Here is a 10,489-nt window from a genome sequence, read left to right on the forward strand (position 1 = left end):
TCTTCCCATACATCATGAAAACTTGGAGGTAATTTGTATAGCTTGAAATGACTTTAGAATATTATGCATAAAAGGGCCTCATCAGGAACAGAAAAGTGGCATTTTTTTGTGTTTCGACTACAAGTTAGAACCCTACTGGCTTTGATGTTATATTCAGTAAATTCCAGAGTATGTGGGGCATAAAATCAAGCTCCAGAGTATGTGGGGGATAAAATCCTGATTTGAGTTTTATATGACAAAAATTCTAGTAAATATTCTTTTTAATAAGTGGCTTATCAATATTCTCAAATTCAATCTAATCATCCAAGAGAAAGTAGTTTCCACTCTTCTTTTGTTCTACATCCTTAATTGAATTAAATTTATTTATTCATGGCCTATAGTTGCTTGGATCTCTTCTGAATGTAGTTTCAAGCTGAGAGAAAAATGTATTCATGCCAGCCAAAAGGGTTTGAGGACTGTTTGCAACTGTGTTCTTAGTAGATGGAACACAATCAAAAATGATGACATGATCCGCTAGATAGGTGGCCATGATGAAGTCATGTTCCACAACAAAGGCTGTCTTTTTTGCATGAAGTATGAAACGTTTGGCAACTCAAGCTGCCATCAGTCTTTGCTCAGAATCCAAACATGCAGATGGTTCATCAATTAAATAGATATCAGCAGATTTGCCCAAATAAAGGGCTAAAACTACTCGCTATAGTTCACCACCCGATAACGTCTGCACCTCTTGATTGATGATGTTTTCAATTTGCAGAGGCTTCATTACATTAGTCACAAATTGTGAATGAGTATAAGCATCTCTTGCCTTTTCATGTAGTAACTGGCGAACACTTCCAGTTGATTTTGGACTAATTTTCTGTGGCTTATAACTGACATTTAGAACTGGTACTTCTCCTCCTTTATCAGGTTTAAGTCTTCCAGCAAGCATTCTGATAAATGTCGTTTTACCCATTCCATTTTCCCCCAGCATCACCATGATTTCAGAATCTGTAAACTCTCCAGCTACAATTGCTAGCTCAAACTCTCCCATTTTTTCTTCATTCTTGGATATTTATACATACACGTCATTTTGACTTCTTCTTCATTTGCTGTCTCAGCCACTTTAAAAACAAGTGATGCATCTCTGAAGCTCAAGTTTTCTGTTGGAACATAGCCATCCAAAAAAATGTTTATGCCCTTTCTTACACTAAAAGGCATAGTGACAACTCCATAGGCACTTGGTACACCATATAAACAGCAGATGAAGTCAGAGAGATAGTCTAATACACTTAGGTCATATTCCACCACAATGATATATCTATCCGGATTTATTAGAGATTGTAGAGTAATAGCAGCCTTTAAATGCTGCTTGACATCTAGGTAACTAGAAGTCTCATCAAACATGAAAATATCAGCTTTCTGTATGCAAATGACAGCACAGGCAAATCTCTGCAACTCTCCTCCTGAAAGATCTTCAACATTTTGTTCTTTTAGGTGGGTTAAATCAAGCTGCTAACATACAATTTCCTGTGTCTTTGTTTCATCTTTTCGGTCCAAAATAGATCCCACTGTCCCCTTTGCAGGCTTAGGAATCTGATCTACATATTGGGGTTTGATGATGGCTTTTAGGTCATCTTCTAGAATCTCAGTAAAGTAATTCTGTAATTCAGATCCACGGAAATAAGTCAAAATCTCTTGCCAATCAGTAGGATCATCATACTTTCCAAGGTTTGGCTTTTGTTTTCCTGCAAAAAATTTTTAAAGCAGTTAACTTTCCAATACCATTAGTTCCAACTAATCCCAAAACTTCACCTGGACGAGGGATAGGCAACCTGTGAAGTTTGAAGACATTGGCACAATATCGATGTGTGGTTTCTTTTTCCAAGTTGCTTGGTAAATTGTCAATTGATAAGGCACCAAAGGGGCATTTCTTAATACAGATACCACAATCAATACAAAGAGTTTCAGAACTTTGCTCTGGGGTGTAACTTCTGTGCACAATTTTCCCATCTGAACTACAGGACAACTCTTTTTGCATTCCCGTTGACATTTCTTAGGTTTACATTTGTCATGGTTGACAATAGCAATTCTCATTAATTTGTGTGCTATAATTGTGCGAAAGAATATCCAGCTCTTCTGGAGAAAATGATCACCTTGAGGAGGGGAGTGCAGAGGCCAAATCAGCTCTTGCCTTCGCTTATCAGCCACACAGCATGTTCTTATGGCCACCGGCCAAAATGGCTTTTTTTTTTCTTTGAGATGGAGTCTCACTCTTGTTGCCCAAGCTGGAGCACAATGGTGCGATCTTGGCTAACTGCAACCTCCACCTCCTGGGTTCAAGCGATTCTCCTGCCTCAGTCTCCCGAGTAGCTGGGATCACAGGCCACTGCCACCGTGCCCAGCTAATTTTTGTATTTTTAGTGGAGACGGGGTTTTGCCATGTTGGTCTCGAACTATTGACCTCAGGTGATCCGCCCCCCTCGGCATCCCAAAGTGCTAAGATTACAGGCGTCACTGTGCCTGGCCTATTCTTTTTTATTAATTAAAAAAAATTAAAATAGAGGCAGGGTCTCATTCTGCACTTACCCAGGCTAGAGTGCAGTGGCGCAATCACAGCTCACTGCAGCCTCAAACTTCTAGGCTCAAGCAATCCTCCTGCTTCAGCCTTCTGAGTACCTGGGACTACAGGCACCCACAACCATGCCCCGCTAATTTTTTGTTTTATTTATTTTACATATTTAATTAATTAATTAATGTTTGAGACGGAGTCTTGCTCTGTCGCCAGGCTGGAGTGCAGCTGCATGATCTCAGCTCACTGCAACCTCCGCCTCCCAGGTTCAAGTGATTCCCTTGCCTCAGCTTCCTGAATGGCTGGGACTCCAGGTGTGTGCTGCCACGCCCAGCTACTTTTTGCATTTTTAGTAGAGATGGAGTTTCACCATGTTGGCCAGGATGGTCTCAATCTCTTGACTTCATGATCCGCCCGCCTCAGTCTCCCAAAGTACTGGGATTACAGGCGTGAGCCACTGCGCCCGGCCAACTTTTTTTTTTTTCACATAGAGACGGGGTCTCATTATGGTGAAATGATATTGCATTGTGGTTTTGATGTGCATATCTCTGATGACTAGTGATGTTAAGCATTTTTTTCATATACCTGTTTGCTATGTGTATGTCTTCTTTTGAGAAATGTCTGTTCAAATCCCTTGACCATTTTAAAATCAGATGATTATTACTTTTTGCTATTGAGCTGTTTCAGTTTCTTACATATTCTGATTATTAGTCCCTTGGCAGATGGATAGTTTGCAGATATTTTCCTCCATTCCATGGATTATCTCTCTGTCTCTCTGCTTTTTTTTTTTTTTTTTTTTTTGAGACAGGGTCTCACTCTGTTGCCCAGGCTGGAGGGCAGTGGTGTGATCTCAGCTTATTGTAGTCTCAGCCTTCTGGGCTCAGGTGATCCTCCCACCTCAGCCTCTCAGGTAGCTGGGACTACAGGTGTGTGCCCGCATGCCTGGGTAATTTTTTGTAGAGACAAAGTTTTGCTCTGTTACCCAGGCTAATTTCAAACTCCTAGGCTCAAGCAATCTGCCTGCCTCAGCTTCCCAGAGTGCAGGGATTACAGGTGTGAGCCACTGCTCCTGGCCTCTGTGAGTTGTCTCTTCACATTGTTCATTGTTTCCTTTGTTTTACGGAAGCTTTTTAGCTTGACATAATCCAGTTTTCTGTTTTGCTTTGGTCACTTGTGCTTTTCAGGTTTTACAGAAAAAAAATCTTTGCCCAGATGAATGTACTGGAGCAATTCCCCAAAGTTTTTTTCCAGTAGTTTCATAGTTTCAGGTCTTAGAATCAACTATTTAATCCATTTTCAATTTATTTTAATGAATAGTGAGAGACATAGGTCTCGTTGCATTCTTTTACATAGAGTTATCTAGTATTCCCAATACCATTTATTGAAAAGACTGTCCTTTCCCAATTGTATGTTTTTGGTGCCTTTCTCAATAATGAGTTGTTGCAAATGTGTGGATTTATTTCTGGGTTCTCTATTCTGTTTTACTGGTCTATATGTTTGTTTCTATGCCAGTACCTCGTGCTGTTTTGGTGACTATACTTTGTAATAAATTTTGAAGTCATGTAGTGTGATTCCTCTATTTTTGTTCAGGATTGCTTTGGTTATTTGGGGTCTTTGTGGTTCCATATAAATTTTAGGATTGCTCTTTCTATTTTTGTGAAGAATGTCATTGGTAGTTTGATAGGGATTACATTGATCTGTAAATTGTTTTAGGAAGTATTGTCATTTTAACAATATTCTAATCTATGAGCATAAAATATTTTTCTATTTTAATGTCCTCTTCCATTTATTTCATCAAAGCTTTTTGTTTTGTTGTTGTTGTTGTTGTGGTTTTGTTATTTTTTTTTTTTTATTTTTTGAGATGGAGTCTTGCTCTTGTTGCCCAGGCTGGAATGCAATGGCATGATCTCAGCTCACTACAACCTCCGCCTCCTGGGTTCAAGCAATTCTCCTGCCTCAGCCTCCTGAGTAGCTGGGATTCCGGGCACCTGCTACCACGTCCAGCTAATTTTTGTGTTTTTAGTAGAGACAGAGTTTCGCCATGTTGGCCAGGCTGGTCTCGAACTCCTGACCTCAAGTGGTCCACCCACCTTGGCCTCCAAAAGTGCTGGATTACAGATGTGAGCCACCGTACCCAGCCTAATTTTGGTTTCTTTGTTGATTTTTCTGTCTGAAAGATCTATCTAGTTTTGAAAGTGGGGTGTTGAAATGTTCTACTATTCTTGTGTTTAGGTCTGTCTCTCTCTCTAGCTCGAAGGATTTTTGCTTTATATATCTGGATGCCTCAGTGTTGGATGCATATATATTTGCAACCGTATATCCTCTTGCTGAGTTGACCCCTATATCATTATATAATGACCTTCTTTATCTCTTTTTACAGTTTTTGACTTTGTCTATTTTATTTGATGTAATGATAGCTACTCCTGCTCTGTTTTGGTTTTCATTTGCATGAAATATATTTTTCCATCCTTCACTTTCAATCTATGTGTGTCTTTATAGGTGAGGTGAGTTTCTTTTTTATTTTATTTATTATTTATTTATTTTTTTGAGATGGAGTCTCACTCTGTCGCCCAGGCTGGAGTACAGTGGCACAATCTCGGCTTACTGCAAGCTCTGCCTCCTGGGTTCACCCCATTATCCTGCCTCAGCCTTACGAGTAGCTGGGACTACAGGTGCCTGCCACCGTGCCCAGCTAATTTTTTGTATTTTCAGTAGAGCGGGGGTTTCAGCGTGTTACCTCGGATGGTCTTGATCTCCTGACTTCGTGATCCACCTGCCGCGGCCTCCCAAAGTGCTAGGATTACAGGTGTGAGCCACTGCGTCCGGCTGGTGAGGTGAGTTTCTTGTAGGCAGTATGTAGTTTATTCTTTTTATTTTTATCCATTCAACCAGTCTATGTTTTTTAATTGGAGAGTTTAGTCCATCTATATCCAATGCTATTATTGATAGGTAAAGACTTCCTACGGTCATTTTGTTATCTGTTTTCTGGTTGTTTTCTAATTCTTCTTTCTTACTGTCTTCCTTTGTGGTTATTTTCTCTGGTAGTGTGGTTCACCGTCTTGCTTTTATTTTTTGTGTGCCCATTATAGGTTTTTGTTTTGTGGTTACCATGGGGGTTACAAAAGAATCCTATAGTTATAAGAAGTCATTTAAAACTGATGACAACTTTGTAAAGAAAAAAATAGCTAAAACAAAACTAAAAAAGTCTATACTTTTACTGCAGTCCTCTCACATTTTCATTTTTTGTGGTCTCAATTTATTTTTTTTATCTTATTATTATTATTTTTTCTGAGATAGAGTCTTGCTCTGTCGCCCAGGCTAGAGTGCAATGGGACAATCTCAGCTCACTGCACCCTCTGCCTTTGGGTTCAAGTGATTCTCCTGCCCCAGCCTCCTAAGTAGTTGGGATTACAGGCATCTGCCACCACGCCCAGCTGATTTTTGTTATATATATATTTTTGAGACAGAGTCTCACTCTGTCACCCGGGCTGGAGTGTAGTGGTGTAATCTCGGCTCACTGCAACCTCTGCCTCCCAGGTTCAAGAGATTGTCCTGCCTCAGCCTCCAGAATAGCTGGGACTACAGGCGTGCACCACCACGCCCAGATAATTTTTTGTATTTTTAGTAGAGACGGGGTTTCACCATGTTGGCCAGGATGGTCTTGATCTCTTGACCTCGTGATCTGCCCGCTTTGGCCTCCCAAAGTGCTGGGATTACAGGCGTGAGCCACCGTGCCTGGCCTAACTTTTGTATTTTTAGTGGAGACAGGGTTTTACCGTGTTGGTCAGGCTGGTCTGGAACTCCTAACCTCAGGTGATCACCTGCCTCAGTCTCCCAAAGTGCTGGGATTACAGGCATGAGCTACCACGCCCAGCCTTTATCTTAATTTTTAAATTTTAAAATAATTTCTCTTTCCCATTGGTCTGTGTGATGCATAAATTTATATCTTTTTATAGTGTCTTCTACTTAATAAATTGCTGTAGTTATTATTTTTGATATATTTGTTTTTTAACCTTTATACTTAAAGCATGAGTGGTTTCTACACTACAATCACAGTTTTAGAGTATTCTGAATTTGTCCATGTACTTGTTTTTACCAGTGAGTTTTATACCTTCAGGTAATTTCTTGTTGCTTGTTAGCATTCCTTTTCTTTCAGATTGAAGAACTTCCTTTAGGATTTCTTGTAAGACAGACCTGATGGTGATAAATTCTCTCAGCTTTTGTTTGTCTGGAAAAGTATTTCTCCTTCATATGGAAAGGATAGCTTTGCTGGAAACAGTATTTTCAGTCAAAAGTTTTTTTCCTTCACTTTGAATATGTCATATCATTCCTTCCTGTCCTGCAAGCGTTCCACTGAAAAGTCTGCTACCAGACATATTGGATCTCCTTTATGTGTTACTCTTTTTTTTTTTTTCCTTGCTGCTTTTTAGGATCCTTTCCTTGTCCTTGTCCTTTGAGACAGTATTATATGTTTTGGAGAGTCTAATTTTAATTGAATCTCCATGGTGATTTTTGACCTTTTTATACCTGGATATTAATATCTCTCTCAAGATTTGCATACTTCTCTATTATTATTTATTTGAATAAATCTTCTATCCCTATCTCTTTCTCTACTTTCTCTTTTAGGTCAATGACTCTTAGATTTGCTATTTGGAGGCTATTTTCTGTATCTTTAAGTGTTTTTTCATTTTTTCCTTTTTCTCCTCTGTGTATTTTCAAATAGCCTTTGAGCTCACAAAATCTTTCTTTTTCTTTTCTTTTTTTTTCTTTAATTATACTTTAAGTTCTAGGGTACATGTGCACAACGTGCAGGTTTGTAACATATGTATACATGTGCCATGTTGGTGTGCTACACCCATTAACTCATCATTTACATTAGGTATATCTCCTAATACAATCCCTCCCCACCTCTCCCCACAACAGGACCCGCTGTGTGATGTTCCCCTTCCTGTGTCCAATGATCTCATTGTTCAATTCCCACTATGAGTGAGAACATACAGTATTTGGTTTTCTGTTCTTGTGATAGTTTGCTGAGAATGATGGTTTCTAGCTGCATCCATGTTCCTACAAAGGACACAAACTCATCCTTTTTTATGGCTGCATAGTATTCCATGGTGTATATGTGCCACAAATTCTTTCTTTTGCTTGATCAGTTCTTCTGCTGACACACTTGATGCATTTTTAAACTTGTCAATTGCACCTTTCAGCTCCAAGATTTCTGTGCTTAAAAAGTTATTTCAATCTCTGTTAACTTTGATAAATTTTAGAATTGCTTCTCTGTGTTTTATTGAAGTTTTTTGAGCTTCCTCAAAATAGCTATTTTGAATTCCCTGTCTGAGAAGTCATATGTCTCTATCTCTCCACGGTCAGTCATTGGTGTTTTATTTAGTCAGTTTGGTGAGGTCATATTTATTCTTAATGTTCCTTTTTTTTTTTTTTTTTTGAGATGGAGTCTCACTCTGCTGTCCAGGCTGGAGTTCAATAGCATTATCTTGGCTCACTGCAACCTCTCCCTCCTAGGTTCGAGCAATTCTCCTGCCTTAGCCTCCTGAGTAGCTGGGATTACAGGCGTGCACCACCACATCCAGCTAATTTTTGTATTTTTAGTAGAGACGGGGTTTCACCACGTTGGCCAGGATGGTCTCGAACTCCTGACCTCATGATCTGCCTGCCTTGGTCTTCCAAAGTGCTGGGATTACAGGCATGAGCCACTGCGCCCGGTTTTGTTCTTAATGTTCTTAACACTTGTGGACATTCATCGATGTCCAGGCATTGGAGAGGTAGGTATTTATTCCAGTTCTCACAGTCTGACTTAGTTTGTTTCTGTCCTTCAGAGGGCCTTCAAAAGATTCAAAAGAACTATTGAGTTCTTGTCTATGGTCACCGCAGCCATTTCAGCACCAGAGGGCACCCTAAGCCCAGTTATGCTGTCACTCTCTTGCAGCCTCCTAGATAACCCAGCCCAGATGGATGTGGGAATGATCAGGGAGAAATCCCTGAGTTCCAAGGGAAAGTCCCTCATTCATTTTCCTCTTTTTCACCCAAATGCCCAAATAGAAGGAGTCTCTCTCAGCACTGAGCTGCCTGAAGTTGGGGGAGGGATGATACGGGCACCTCTGTGGCCATCACAGCTGGTGTTATGCTAGGTTACACCCCAAGAACATAGCCTCCTGACCAGTGCATCACCAGGGGTCACACAAAGACCGAGGTCCCTATAGCCTGGCTGCCACTAACATTTATTCAGGCCTTACCACCCTTTCCTTCCCCACCCACCCCTTCAGCACACAGATTCTTCCTACAAGCTGCTTTAGCTGCTTGGAGTTAAGGGAGGAGTGGTGTCGGCAACGTGAGACTGTCCCTTGTACCCTTTTCAATGTGTATTTTCTTGTTATTATGCTAAAACCAGGTACTATGATTGCTCCTCTGATTTTTTAATTCTTGCGAAGGTGGTTTCTTGCGTGGAGATTTGTCCAGTTGGAGGTTCCTGTGCAAGGACGATTGCTGGAGGGTTCTTTTCAGCCATCTTGCTCCACCTGCCTTGAAACAATTCCTATTAATTTGTTGAAGTCTGTGCTCTGGCAAGCAAATGAGCAAATGTACCACTTGGGTAAAGGAGGCAGAAATATAGATCAGACGCTAGTACAAATGAGTGGTTACTGGTTAGATAACTTTGCTTATAAAGTGCTTAGCCAATGCATCAATATCAAACTAGACAAATGCAAAATTCAAATTGTGAAACAGTAAGTTGAGAACAATACCATTTTGGTTTTGAAAATGATATATTTCGGGCCAGGCGCGGTGGCTCACGCCTGTAATCCCAACACTTTAGGAGGTCGAGGTGGGCGGATCACGAGGTCAGGAGATCGAGACTATCCTGGCCAACATGGTAAAACCCCGTCTCTACTAAAAATACAAAAATTAGCTGGGCGTGGTGGCAGGCACCTGTAGTCCCAGCTACTCGGGAGGCCGAGGCAAGAGAATCACTTGAACCCAGGAGGCAGAGGTTGCAGTGAGCCGAGATCGTGCCACCACATTTCAGCCTAGGCGACAGAGTGAGACTACGTCTCAAAATAAAACAAAAAGAAAAAAGAAAATGATATATTTGAATTCAAAATATAAGCCTAGGCAGCGTAGTGAGACCCTGTCTCTATAAAAAATAAAAATAATAGCTGGAGATGGTGGTGTGTACCTGCTAGGGAGGCTGAGGTGGGAGGATCACTTGAGCTCAGGAGTTTGAGATTACAGTGAACTATGATCACACTATTGCACTCCAGCCTGAGTGACAGAGTGAGACCCTGTCTCTGAAAAAAAAAAAAAAGCAACCATAAAAACAAAAGAGAAAAAGAAAATATTTAATGTATTATCAGCAGTGTAAGGTAGCAGAGCTGTCCAACAGAGCAATACTCAGTGATGTTAAGAATGTGTGTACTCTATGACCCTCTACAACAATTTGACTCCTGAGAATATATCCCAGAGGAACCCTTCTTGACAATCAGGGAGACAGAAATAAGGATGTTCATCATATTTTTGTTTGTAGCAAACAAGAAGCAACATAAAGGCAGTACCTTAGACCTGGACAAGAGGGGCCTCTGCTCTTCAGAATTCTTGGTGTATCACAATGACATAAAAAGTACATGGGCACCCTGGCCACTGACTTGATATTTAGGGGTGGCACAGCCTGACCTGTGACCCTGCATATTCTTTGTTGGACTGATGTTATTCAGGCTCCAGGGCAATGCATCCATATATGTTGCTCTATGTCCTTAAAAAGGGGGGCTGAATTAGAATGTTGCAAAGGTCTTTAGGTTGTACTGTTGCCAGCCTTGGAGATGGGCACTGCTTTGGAGCATAGAAAACACTTGAATGGCAAAAAAAAAAAAAAAAAACTCAGGTAAGGGATAAAATAAATTAATTACAGAACTTGACAAATCCTTCCTCTCA

At 40.5% G+C, this 10,489-nt stretch overlaps 1 pseudogene; it reads right to left on the reverse strand.

Annotated features, from left to right (window-relative positions):
* Nucleotides 1-295: 295 nt before the first annotated feature.
* LOC105475921 (ATP-binding cassette sub-family E member 1 pseudogene) lies at nt 296-9,071 on the reverse strand (annotated as a pseudogene).
* Between the last annotated feature and the right edge of the window lie 1,418 nt (nt 9,072-10,489).

Source organism: Macaca nemestrina, chromosome 4, assembly GCF_043159975.1.
Source record: "Macaca nemestrina isolate mMacNem1 chromosome 4, mMacNem.hap1, whole genome shotgun sequence".
NCBI lineage: Eukaryota > Metazoa > Chordata > Mammalia > Primates > Cercopithecidae > Macaca > Macaca nemestrina.